The 13828-nt window shown below is 49.2% G+C and overlaps 1 protein-coding gene across 2 annotated transcripts in view; it reads left to right on the forward strand.

Annotated features, from left to right (window-relative positions):
* Window positions 1-13828, forward strand: part of FCHO2 (FCH and mu domain containing endocytic adaptor 2) — a 4043518-nt gene that overhangs the window by 351499 nt on the left and 3678191 nt on the right. The gene's annotated exons all lie outside the window — the stretch shown is intronic.

Here is a 13828-nt window from a genome sequence, read left to right on the forward strand (position 1 = left end):
GCTTCTGCCCGTTTTCTGTTCTGTATCTCGGGCCAGTCCCATTGTTGAGTCAAGGGCTCGTGCCCTATTTTAAGGTTACTTCTCTTGGTAAAAAAAATAGTTGTGTGACAGGATGTCTAAAGAGCAGAAGTCTGGTTTTAAAAAGTGCACCAAGTGCAACTACAAAATGTCTATTACTGATAGCCATGCTGTTTGCGTGTATTGTTTTGGACCGAAACATTTGCAGGAGACATGTAGTGTTTGTCATGCTTTTTCCTCCAGGGTCCTTCAAGAACGTAAAAATAAACTGATCTTTAAGGGCCTTATTAAGCCCTCTTTTGAGGAAGCTTTGGCTTCTCCTTCCTCTCCAGCTTCTAAAAAGAAAAGGTCGTCGGCTCCGACCAGTCTGTCGGAACCAACTTCCAAGAAGCATAGGTCGACCTCTTCTTCCTCGGCTCCAATGGCTTCGGAGCCTCGGGTGGAAGGGTCTGCCTCAATACCTCTTTCCTCGGCTCCATTGGTGTCTGAGCCGCAGGTTGGGGGATCGAGAGGCGAATCATCTGCTTCGGCTCCTTTGGTCTCGGAGCCGTTGGAGGTGTGCAGCTCAGACCCCCCCCCCCCCCGGCCCCGAAGTCTCCTTCAGCGCCGATGATTATTCATACGGTTCCGGATCCGGTGCCGATGGTGTTGGAGCCATTTCGGAGCCGGTCCCCTGGTCTATCGGAGCCAAGAGAGAAGTCGTCTCGGCCCCCATGTATTTCCTCTAAATCCTCCAGGGTGTCAGACTCAGATTTGGACAGAGTTATCCCGAGGCTTTTCCAGTCCCCGGTTTTTGCAAAAATGGTCTCGGCTCCAGCCCACTCGGCTCCGGAGCCGGCTCCCACTTAGACGCATCCGATTCCTCCTCCAACTTCCTCGGAGCTGTTGGAGTCGGTGATGGTAGAGCGGAGCAGAGTTGTCCAGTCGGAACAGAGACTCCCTCGGAGCCTTTCTGTTCCGACCATCATTCCTACCCTGTCCTCGGCGTCCGGGTTCGGTACCGGGACTTCCTGGGTCGGGGCCGAGGGGAACACTTTGGAACTGGTAGCTTCGGTGCCTAGTCTTCCCCTCGGAGCGTCGGCCGCAGGGATTCCCGGTACCGTCGTGGTCTCTTAGCCGGTGTCCTCCGTAGAGTCTGGAGGTCCTGCTTTTGAGGCCATGAGGAGTGCGCTGGCCATGTCCTTGCCGGCTCAGCAAGTCTCTACCTCACCGTCCCTGGACTTGGGAACTGGTGCTTCTGGTGTGCTTCATTCCCACGACAGTGGGGCCCCAGGGCCTGAGGATATCCCCTTGGGGGGGTTCCCTTCTTCCGGGAGGTCCGTCTGAATCCACTTCAGATGAACCTCCAAGAAAAAAATTGTGCAAGAGGAAGCACATTGACTCCCAGGATGAGTCTGTCACATCAGATACTGACCTCTATGATGCAGAGGGGTCCCCAAAATCGTCCTCGGATGACGTCTCATTCTCAGATATCCTCGAGATCCTGAGACAGAGAGGCGATTGGCAGTCCAAAACCCCTTCCGCGGAGGAGTCAGTCTTCCTCAAGCCTTTTGGGGCAAAGCCCTCCGCCTCCTGGGTGTCTCCACCCTTCGATGAACTACTAGATTTAGTTTCTCGGAGGGTGTGGGAACACCCTGACTCTGTGGAACCGGTGCCCGCCAGGCCTAACAAGTTCCTCTCAGCCCCTCCTCAGAAGGAATTTTTGTCTAAAGGAGTTGCAGTAGATGCGATGGTGGTGGCATCTGCCACTCAGCAAGATGTGGCAGAGGCTTCAACGTCTATTCACCCTCCTAATAAGGATTCCAGGAGCATGGATAGACGAAGGCACTTTCTTCAGCGGCCTTTACCCTGCTGTCGCTGAATTACCTTTGTCATTTTACCAGACTCCAAAGGGACCTCCTCAAAGAGTTAGGTGAGTCCCTTACGGGTAATCTTTCTGAGGCGTTAGCCCAAACTGTTGGCACCCAGATGACTACCGTATCTTCGATCTCGTCCATGAGGCTCATCTCATGTGCGGCCGAAGGGGCGAGTAGAGCAGCGGGAACAGGTGTGGCTCTTAGAAGACACGCCTGGTTACGCTTGTGTCCCTATGGAGGCTTTTAAGTCTTCCTTCACCGATGCCCCCTTTGATGGGTCCTCCCTGTTTGGACCCAAGGTGAAGGACACACTGACTCGGTGCGAGCAGGAGGGCAAGACCTTGACTGCCGTGGGGGCCCATTTTTCCGCTCCCTCTAGACCTTATCCCAAGGCCCAGAGAGGAGGGAAAATGTGGTTCAGGAAATCTCAAAGGTCTTTCCCTACTCCACCGAGTGATCCCCCCTCTAGAGGCGGGGGGGGGATTCAGGAAGACGCCACCCCAGAGGCGGCAGAGGCCCCCGTAACTCTGGAGACCGTGATTCCTTTCGTGGTCCATCCTACACTCCCCGTCCCTGAGACGTGGCTCGACTGCGCATCTCCGGAGCCAGTCGGGGGTCGTTTTGCGGAACACCCACAGGCTTGGGAATCTATCACCAAGGATCAGTGGGTGCTCCGAATCATAACCGGAGGCTATCGCATCCCTTTCATCAAGATCCCCCCTCTTTCTATCAGGAAATTCCGGATGTGCCACCCAGTCAGCGGGATCAAGCAGCGGTCGAGGTTTCAAAGCTGCTAAGAAAAGGAGTCATCCAGCCTGTCCCCGCCAACCAGATCGGATCAGGAACTTACTCAAGACTATTTTTAGTGCCAAAAAAGACAGGGGACTTAAGGCCCATTTTGGACCTCAGTTCATTGAATCGCTTTGTAAAAAAAATCCAAATTCCGAATGGTCACCCTTCAGTCCATTCTCCTGTTATTGGAGAAGGATGTCTGGATGTGCTCCATAGATCTCAAGGACCCTTACTATCACATTCTGATAAGTCAAGAGTCCAGGAGTCATTTACGCTTCCGCCTGGGACCAGTCATTTCCAGTTCCGAGTACTGCCCTTTGGTCTCACCACAGCACCCAGGGAGTTCACCAAGTGTCTGGCAGTAGTGACAGCTCACTTGAGAAGTCTAGGATTCCAAGTGTTTCCCTATCTAGACGACTGGCTCCTTACTGCCACCTCCAAGCATCTATTAGTTGGCTTGTGACCACAGTCAGTTTGGGTCATTCACTAGGAATCACGTTCAATTGGGGAAAATCTGTGCTGCAGCCGTCTCAGCGTATTACCTTTATAGGCGCAGAGTTAGACACAAGAAGAATGCGGGCATTCTTGCCGGTAGAAAGGATTCAGGTCCTGCAGTCTCAGGTTCAAACCTTGTTACCCAGATCACGAGTTCAGGCCAGACTGATTCTGCAGTTATTGGGCACGATGGCCTCGACTATTCTTCTAGTCCCCTTAGCCAGGCTGCACATGCGGGTGCTACAATGGCTACTGTCGGTTCAATGGTCCTTTCAGGAACTTCCCTTGAACCATTTGGTCCAGATTACCGAAATTTGCCGTCGGGTCCTACGTTGGTGGCTGCTTCGGTCAAACCTGGACCAGGGGCGACCTTTTGCCCTTCAGCCTCCCGTCGCCACGGTGACCACGGACGCCTCCCAGACAGGGTGGGGGGGTCATTATCTGGACAGGTCTGTCCAAGGCACGTGGCAGGCTCACGAAACGCACTTACATATCAATATCCTGGAAATGAGAGCGGTGCTACTGGTGTTGCAAGCACTTCATCATGCTCTTCCACGGGGTACTATTGCGATCCTATCCGACAACATGTCAGTAGTCTGGTACATAAACAAGCAAGGCGGAACCAGGTCCTACCCTCTTTGCCGAGAGGCCATGAGAGTGTGGCATTGGGCGATTTCTACTCAGCATTTCCTTGTGGCAGCGCACATTCCGGGGAAATCCAATGTGATTGCAGACAGGTTGAGCAGGACTCTCCTGTTACCCCACGAGTGGTCCCTCAACGACAGGGTGGCTGCAAACATCTTCGCCAAGTGGGGCCTCCCTTGTTGCGACTTGTTCGCCAGTCCTCACAATGCGAAATGCAGGGAGTTCTTCACTCTGACTCCCTCTCAGGGGCAGATTCCCAGGGACGCTGTAGCTCACAGTTGGTCCCCCGGTCTACTTTACGCCTTCCCTCCGGTTTCCCTTCTCCCGAAGGTGATACAGAAGGCGATTTATCTAGGAAGCGACATGATTTTGATCGCTCCACACTGGCCTCGTCATGTTTGGTTCCCCTTCCTTCTGAGGTATGCGGTTAAGGGCCCATGGTTTCTGGACCTGGCGCCTGACCTGTTGACTCATCAGTTGGGACAGTCTCACCCATCCCTCAGGTCATTGAGGTTGGCCGCTTGGTTACTCCACTTCCAACCTTAGTCAGAGATAACTCCCTTTCTCCAGACGTCATCCACATTTTGTCCTCCTCTCACAAACCTTCCACTATTAAACTGTATTCCAGCAAGTGGAAGAGGTTTGCTCTTTGGGCCCAGCAACGAGGTATAGATCCCCTTACCGCCCCAGTACCTCAGGTTTTAGAATTCCTGGCTTCTTTGTTTTATTTGGGCTCTTCAGTTTCCACAGTTAAAGTCCAACTGGTGGCTATCTCTAATTTTCATGTCTCCTTTGAGCCTTCCTTAATGGCAAACAGGCTTTACAAATCTTTCCTTAAAGGAGCGTGGCTCCTTCGGCCCCCTATAGCCCATCCTGTGCCCCCTTGGGACCTGAATATGGTTCTAGCTGCTTTAACTGCCCACCCCTTTGAGCCAGCAGCTACTTGTGATATAAAATTTCTATCTTGGAAAACCGCCTTTTTGGTGGCAATAACCTCTGCCAAGCGGGTCTCAGAGCTTCAGGCTCTCTGTTCTAATCCTCCTTATTTGACCTTTCACAAAGACAGTGTCCCTCAAGTTAAATCCCTCTTTCTTGCCCAAGGTAGCATCCCCCTTATGCATTCAACAATCCTTGGAGCTCCCTGTGTTTTTTCCCAAATTCTCCAATAGCGCAGAGTATATTTTCCATCAGTTGGATGTTCACAGACAACTGCGTTTTTATTTAAGTAGGACCAATCAGACACGAAAGTCAGATCAGCTGTTTGTGTCCTTTGCGGAAAATAGGTTGGGTCAACCGGTGGCTAAAACCACCATAGCCAAATGGATTAAAGATTGCATCTCCTTCATTTATTCACGGTCCGTCAAAGAGCTACCTTTCCCAGTCAGGGCTCATTCTACCCGGGCAATGGCTACTTCTGTAGCATTTCACTCCAAATTATCGATGGATGATATCTGTGCGGCCGCTACCTGGACTTCTACACACACCTTCATTTCTCATTACAAGATAGATGTGGCTTCTCGAGGTAGAGCTTCCTTTGGTTCCACAGTTCTCAGGAGTGTTTTCCAATGAGCCACCTGGGATTTAGGTGCTAGGGACGCTGTCCCATCAGTTATGAATGAAGGCGAGATAGGATCCCATTACATCTTTTAGTTATGTACTTACCATAACTTCGGATGTATGGGATCCATCTCGCCTACATTCATACTGCACTCCTCCTTCCCCCTTCCCATTGGATTTAGAGGGAATGCTGTTACTTTCTGAGTTTTTCTCTTGAAGGACTTTAGTTTGTTACAGTTGCTGGTATGCCTCTGTGTCTGGATGTAGGTATGAAAGCAAACAAACAAGATCTGGGGAAGCAGGCGTGGTGCATTCTGGGATAAGGGGTAGCCCAGCCAATTAGAGACTTCATTCTACTGTATAGTGGCCAAGTCGGAGCTGATGGATCGGCTCCGAACCCATCAGTTATGAATGTAGGCGAGATGGATCCCATACATCTGAAGTTATGGTAAGTACATAACTAAAAGTTTTTATTTGCACAGAACGAAAGACCTCAGAAAATCTGATCAGTTGTTGTTTCCTTTTTGGAAAACAGAATTGGGTCTCCTGTCTCCAAAGTCACGTTGTCCAGGTGGATCTCCAGTTGTATTTCTTTCATTTATTCCTCCGGGGGTAAAGATTTACCGTTCCGGGTGAAGGCTCACTCTACTCGGTCTGTATCTACATCTACAGCCTTTCAGGCCAGATTGTCTATGGATGATATTTCTGCTGCGGCTACTTGGGCATCTCCTCACACCTTTGTTACTCATTTACAAGTTGGATGTGGTATCTAGGGGCAGGTCTTCCTTTGGTTCCACAGTGCTCAGAAGTATTTTCCACTGAGCCTCCTAGGATTTAGGTGCTAGGAAAGCTGTCCCACTGGTAAGAATGTAGGTGAGATTGGACTACATAACATCAAGAAGTTATGTACTCACCATAACATTCGATGTATGTAGTCCATCTCGCCTCACATTCTTACTTACCCCCCCTCCTTCCCCCGTCCTGGGGGATCTGGAGGTTAGGTCTGATTTCAGAGCTCCCTTCATTCTTGGTTTGTTCTTCCTTTCCTTAGGTGGTGTTATGCATGGAGAATGAGTGCTGGGGCTCGCAGCAAACTAGATCTGGGGATAGAGAGCAGTGCAGCATGGGATACCATCTTAGCCCAGCCAATAGAAAGACTTTGAGCTAAAAAAGTTGGTAGAGTCTGAGCCGACATTTGGCTCCGAATCCACGGGTAAGAATGTGAGGCGAGATGGACTTGCATACATTGAGCTTTATGGTGAGTACATAACTTCTTGATGTGAGAGTGTTCAATCTTGTCGTTTGTTCTTACACACGGGTTCAGAGCCGAGGAGTTGGCTGCATAGCAAAGCTTTGCATCTTAGAGAAGCTCGAGACCAGGCTATATCCCACAATCCTCCCTGCCATTACTCAGATCTAGTTTGCCGCTGCAACGGATCACATCGAAAGAGAGCTCGGACCAGAGAAAATTGTTGTTCAGATAAGATAGTTATATATTTTTACTTAAAAGTTCTTATAGTTATTGGGAATTTAGTTTTTGATCATACTATAGTGTGTGTGTGTGTGTGTGTGTGTGTGTGTGTTATTGTAGTTAGTTCTGTCATTTTTTCATGGGTTTCCCTTTGGGGCCTACCTCTTCTATCACTTATAGCTATATATATATATATTTTTTTTTCTCTTACTTATAGCTAGTGTTTAAACTTTTTCACAGTAAAAGTGTATTCTGCTGATTATGTCTGAAAAAGCCAAATCCGGTTTTAAAAGGTGTCAGTGTGGGCAGAAAATGTCCATCACTGACCACCACACTTCCTGCGTCTACTGTCTTGGCCCTCTCCACTTGCAAGAGGATTGCTCTATATGCCATTCTTTCAGTGGGAGGGTCATGACAGATAGACGCAGGAAACTTATAGACAGGGGACTTCTTAAGCCTGCTTTCCAGGAGGCTTTGGACAAGTCGGACCAGGCTTCTAAGTCCTCGAAGGGGTCGAAGATGTCGGAGCCCATGTCTTCGGCTCTGAGTTCATCTTCGAAAGTTTGTTCATCGGTTCCACAGACTTCGGGACCGAGCGTCGAACGTTTATCTTTCACTGAGCCCCAGGTCTTGGAACCGGTGTCGGAGCTACCGCCACCTTCCATTCTTCGGTCGGTGCCATCTTCAGCCCCTTCGACCCGATCTTCCAGACCGTTGTCCGATACAGATGTGGATCGTGTCGTGCAGAAACTTATGGAGAACACGGCCCTTTCCAAGTTGATTGCAGTGTCCTCCCAATTGCTGTCGAAACTAGAAGGCCTCCATTTATCTCCAACAGGTCCTCCTTCGAGACCCATCCAGTCTTCGGAGCCGGGAGAGGATGAGCCGATGATAGTGGAGCCCTCGGTGCCGAAACCGTCCATTGCACGATCGACACCATTGACCTCAACTCCTTCAGAACCTATAGGTGAGTCGCGGAGTCGACGATCTCTCCTTGGTTCCGGGACCGAGAGTCGTACCGACCTTTCGGTGCCGACTCTCCCTCTCTGGGCCTCAGCGCAGATTGGCTCGGCTCCGTCCTCGGGGTCGAGGCCCACGGGCCCCGTGTCTGAGATTCTTCCATGTTCTTCGGAACCGGGGGAGTCCTCGACCTGAGGTTCAGGGGTTTTTGACCTTATGAGGAAGGTTTTGTCTACACAGACAACCACTTAATTGGAGGCGTCTTCTCCCTCCCCTAAGGAGCCGCTCTCTGTTTCTGTGCCCACGACACATCCAAAGCGTAGAGCACCATTGCCTCAGCCACCCCCAGAGGGTGCCCCCTGTTCCTCGGAGGCCTCACCGGAATCCCCCTCCGATGAGGTTCCGAGGAAAAGACTGTGCAAGAGGAGGCACTTGGATTCCCCGCAGGAATCTCTAACATCCGACACTGACTTGGATGAGGCAGAGGGGTCCCCAAAATCCCCCTCCGAGGATGTCTCATTTGCGGACATCTTGGAGATTTTAAAACAGAGGGGTGATTGGCAGTCCCTAGCCCCCACTGAGGACGAGTCAGTGTTGCTGAAGGCTTTTGGTGCTCAACCTTCTACCTCCCGGGTTACTCCGCCCTTCGATGAATTAATGGATTTAATTGCTCGAAGGGCGTGGGAGACACCGGACACAGTGGAACCGGTCCCTCGAAAACCAAGCAAGTTTATCACCGCTCCCAGGCCAAAACTTATCTCACCAAAGGAGGTCCCGTTGGCGCTATGGTGGTGGCTGCAGCCACTAAAAAGGAGATGTCTGAGTCTTCCTTTTCTGTTCATCCTCCTAATAAGGATTCTAGGACTATGGACAGATATGGGAAGCGCGTTTTTAGTTCAGCGACTTTTTCCATGCGTTCGCTAAACTATTTGACACACTTTACACGTCTACAGAGGGATCTCATCAAGGAGCTGAGAGATACCCTCCAGGGTAACACAGATGCTGCTGTTTCAGATAAGGTAACAGCACAGCTTAACACCCTTACCTCCATAGTGAACTCGTCCATGAGGCTCATCTCGTATGCAGCTGAGGGGTCGAGTAGAGCCGTAGCTTCAGCGATTGCTCTACGAAGACAATCCTGGATGCGGCTGTGCTCATTTGCGGAAGCCTTCAAGTCTTCCTTCGCCAACGCCCCCTTTGATTGTGCCACTCTTTTTGGGCCCAAAGTGAAAGAGACACTAACTCGGTGTGAGCAAGAAGGAAAGACTCTGTCTGCTGTCGGAGTCCGTTTTTCCGCTCCATCTAGACCGTACCCCAAAGGGCAACGAGGCGGAAAAATGTGGTTCCGTAAAACTCGGGGATCTTTCCAGGCCACACAGAGTGACCCCCCCCCCCAGAGGCAGGGGGGGGCAGAAATGGAAGACGTCGCCCCGGCGGCAGAGGGGGTCCGCAGAACCAAGGCGACAGGGATCCTATCCCTGGTAAGCCTTTCCAGCACTCCTGAACGGGGGCCCGACTGTCCTGCTCTGGAGGCAGTCGGGGGTCGCTTGGCTTTATACCCACAGGCCTGGCTAACTCTCACCTCAGACTCCTGGGTAAAAAGCATTGTAACCAGAGGATACAAAATCCCCTTCGTCAACTCCACCCCGATAAAGAAGGTTTCCAGATGTGCCACCCCATCTGCGAGGCCCAGCAGCAATAGAAATTTCAAAGCTGCTCAAAAAAAAGAGTCATTCAGCCAGTCCCGGCAGACCAAAAAGGATCCGGAACTTACTCAAGGTTCTTTTTAGTTCCAAAAAAGACAGGGGACTGGAGACCCATTTTGGATCTCAGCAATCTCAATACCTTCGTGAAGAAGGAAAAGTTCCGGATGGTCACGCTTCAATCTATCCTTCCATTTTTGCAGAAGGACGACTGGATGTGCTCGATAGATCTCAAGAACACGTACTACCACATCAAGATGGCCAGACCATCCAGAGATCACCTGCGCTTCTGACTGGGAGCCAGTCACTTTCAATTTCGAGCCCTGCCCTTTGGGCTCACCTCAGCCCCCAGGGTATTCACCAAATGCATGGCAGTGGTAGCGTCTCACTTGAGATGTCTAGGATTCCGGGTGTTTCCCTATCTGGACGACTGGCTCCTCACCGCCACCACCGAGCGTCGCTTCATACAAGCCAGAGACTATACAGTCAACCTTTGTTCCCACCTAGGGATTTCCATAAACTTCGAAAAATCTGCCTTACTGCCCTCACAGCATATTTCATTCATCGGAGCAGACCTAGATACGCGCTTAACACTGGTAAAGCTCCCTCCAATAAGGGCTTCATCCCTCAAGGAACAGGTTCTTCTTCTACTGCAAAGCAGGAAAGCCCCGGCCAAACTAGTGTTGAAGGTTTTGGGACTCATGGCAGCGCCCTGATTGCAGTTCCTATGGGGAGATTGCACATGAGGCTCCTCCAATGGCTGCTGTTCACGCAGTGGTCGTTCCAGCAGTTACCCCTAATGCACGAGATTCTGATAACAGATTCTTGCAAGCGAGACCTCTCATGGTGTGGGTGTACAGTCAGGATCTCACTATGGGTCATCCATTTGTTCTACCGAATCCGACGGCCAAGATAACCACGGACGCTTCCCTGATAGGGTGGGGGGGACTATTTCAGGGAAGAACAGTCCAAGGGGAATGGTCCAACATGGAGTACAACCTGCACATAAATGTTCTGGAAATGAGGGCGGTGTTCTTGGCGTTGCAACACTTTCAAACCCTCCTACCTCTAGGAACAGTAGCAGTTCAGACAGACAGCATGTCTGTAGTCTGGTACATAAACAAACAAGGGGGAACCAGATCTTACCCATTATGCAGAGAGGCCAAGAGAATTTGGTAATGGGCAGAGTCCACGGGTCGCTTTCTGATAGCAACGCACATCCCGGGGTCATCCAACGTCATTGCGGACAGGTTGAGCAGAGCCATCCTGTTACCTCACGAGTGGTCCCTCAAGCTACAGGTGGCGGAAAGAATTTTCCGCAGATGGGGCCAGCCTTGCTGCGATCTATTTGCCTCCCCGATGAATACCAAATGCAGAAGCTATTTTGCCCTTCTACCCCCTCCAGGGGATGTCCTCAGGGACGCACTGATACACGATTGGCCCCCGGGTCTCCTATATGCATTTCCACCTACCCCCTTGATTCCCAAATTTATTCAGAAAGCCATGAACCTGGAAAGGACAATTATACTCATAGTCCCATTCTGGCCTCGACAGATATGGTTCCCCTTTCTTCGAGCCCATCAAACAGAGGAACCGTGGATCCTGGACCCAGTACCAGATCTACTGACACATTTGTCGGGAGTTCCTCACCCGTCTCTTCTATACCTCAAACTAGCAGCTTGGCTGCTCCACTTCCCCGCCTAGCCAGGTCTGATCTACTTTCTCCGGCAGTTCAACGCATTTTGGTTGCCTCTCATAAGGCTTCCACTACAAAACTCTACAGGAGTAAATGGAAACGCTTTGTGTACTGGGCATCTAGCCAACACTTGGACCCCCTGGTAGCTCCTTTACATAAAGTTCTAGAATTTCTATCCATCCTTTTTCACAAAGGAGCCTCTACTTCCACACTAAGAGTACAGTTGGCGGCCATATCCAACTTCCATGTTGGTGAGGACGGTTCTTCTATTATGTCCCACAGGCTTTGTAAGGCTTTTATGAAAGGTTCCTTCCATCTTTGACCGCCCGTCAGAGACCCTTTATTCCCATGGAATTTAAATTTGTTATTGTCGCAACTAATGTTGCCACCCTTCGAACCGGCCTCTTCTTGCTTCCTGAAGTTTTTGTCGTGGAAGACTCTTTTTCTTGTAGCGGTTACTTCAGCTCGAAGAGTGTCAGAGCTGCAAGCACCATCAGTCAAACCACCTTACTTAATTTTCCACCCAGATAGAGTTTCCTTACGAACAAACCAGTCTTTCCTTCCTAAGGTATGTTCTGTCATAAATATTAATCAGTCCATTGAACTCTCTACCTTTTTCAAAAACCATACCAGCAAGTTGGAATATATGCTGCACAAGTTAGATGTCCACAGACAGCTAAGATTTTATTTGGACAGGACTAAGGATTACAGGAAAACAGACAAACTTTTTGTTGCGTTTGCAGACAATAAAAAGGGCATGGCAGTTACAAAACGTACACTTTCTAAATGGCTTACTGATTGTATAGCTTTTGTGTATTCTAAGTCGAATCAGGCCTTGCCCACCAAACCTAAGGGCCATTCTACTAGATCCGTTTCCACTTCCTTGGCTCATGCAGCTCGCCTGCCTTTGGACACGATTTGTGCAGCAGCCATGTGGCCTAAACCACATACTTTCATCACTCATTATAGAGTTGACAAAGCCTCCAAAGACAGGACATCTTTTGGTTCCAATGTGCTCAGGAACGTTCTTCCATGAGTCACTCGGGGTGACGGAGCTAGGGACGCTACCCGTGTGTAAGAACAAACGGCGAGATTGAACACACTCACATAAAGAAGTTATGTTCTTACCATAACGTTCCATGTGGAGTGTTCATCTCACCTTTGTTCTTACATTCCCTCCCTCACGTGTTTGGAAGAACGAGTAGGACTAGAGTCTGGTCCACATGCCTTAACCTCTTCCGGGTATATTGCCTCTTACCTCATGGGGTATATTTCTCTACCCTTTAGTTAATTTGTCAGTGAGATAGTGTCTCTGAATTTTTGTGGCTGTATGTAGCCTTAGCACCTGAGGTTTATGGTTGGTCTGGTTTGCTTGCAAACTAGATCTGAGTAATGGCAGGGAGGATTGTGGGATATAGCCTGGTCTCAAGCTTCTCTAAGATGCAAAGCTTTGCTATGCTGCTGACTCGGAGCCGAGGATCGGCTCCGAACCCGTGTGTAAGAACAAAGGCGAGATGAACACTCCACATGGAACGTTATGGTAAGAACATAACTTCTTTTTTCAACCAATGTGTCTAAGGCTGTGAGAAACTCTTTCAATGTCACTCAATGTATAGGTTTGGGCAAGGGATCTAGGTCCAAGGAAATCATTGTGTAGTGACCAGGCACATCATCTGGAATGTCCACAGAGGTTCCTCACAAAAAGAATACAGGGCATAAACGCAGTATCTTATGTAGGTCACCTCAAGGCCCTATCTCTGTACTCTTTCATACAAACTTGTTTGAGGCTATTTATGCCTGGTGTACAGGTTATCTTTGGATTCCGATCTGATGGACTTTTACATATCTGCTAAATGAACAGCACCAGAACTACTAGATCTAAGATTTTAAACTTTGCTTGTGACTTGAATAGGACATGTTGGAGGGACAGGTATGTACATCTCTGGAATACCTTAAACCTGTTCAGGTGTGAATGGGATTAATGGATGTGAAATTGGAAGTTCACTCCTTGTCTGATACCTATGTCTCTGATGGATAGCAGCAGCCATTAAGTCATGCCCTCACTGACCTTACACGCCTTTAAGTAATCTCTGAGACACAGTAACTCATGGGGCATATTTGAGTTGTGCGGCTGCAGTTATAAAGCCCCCAGTGATTGTTAGCCTAGTATAAACTTATGAACCTAAGCTTTCAGTGGATTGTTTCATTTATGTGGGTGATAATTGCTTTGACCTGATTTTCACTGCTGTCATGCTGGTCACTGTATCTCCATTACTGTGACTTTTCGCCAGTCTATAAACTTCCTATGCTGTGATGATGTCAGATGTTCATTGATCTTTCTGTTATCTAAAGTCATTGTGTTTACCTTGTTGATATTCTGAGATGTTTTTTAAATGCTAAGAAACACACACACACCTCATAGTTAAAAGTTGGTTCCATACAAAAAAGGACTATGAAGAAAAACAGGTTCTGACCAACATGGCAGAGTATACACAAAACCAAATTTATTGAGTAACAGTACCATTTAGTCCAGGTGGTCTATGAGCATGAAGAGCAATAATCCATTTAACTTCCATCTGTTCCACCCAATTTACAATATCACCACCTCGAATACTATCAAAAGATAGCTGTAGAG

This window comes from Protopterus annectens, chromosome 2.part2, assembly GCF_019279795.1.
Source record: "Protopterus annectens isolate FY-2018-M chromosome 2.part2, PAN1.0, whole genome shotgun sequence".
NCBI lineage: Eukaryota > Metazoa > Chordata > Ceratodontiformes > Protopteridae > Protopterus > Protopterus annectens.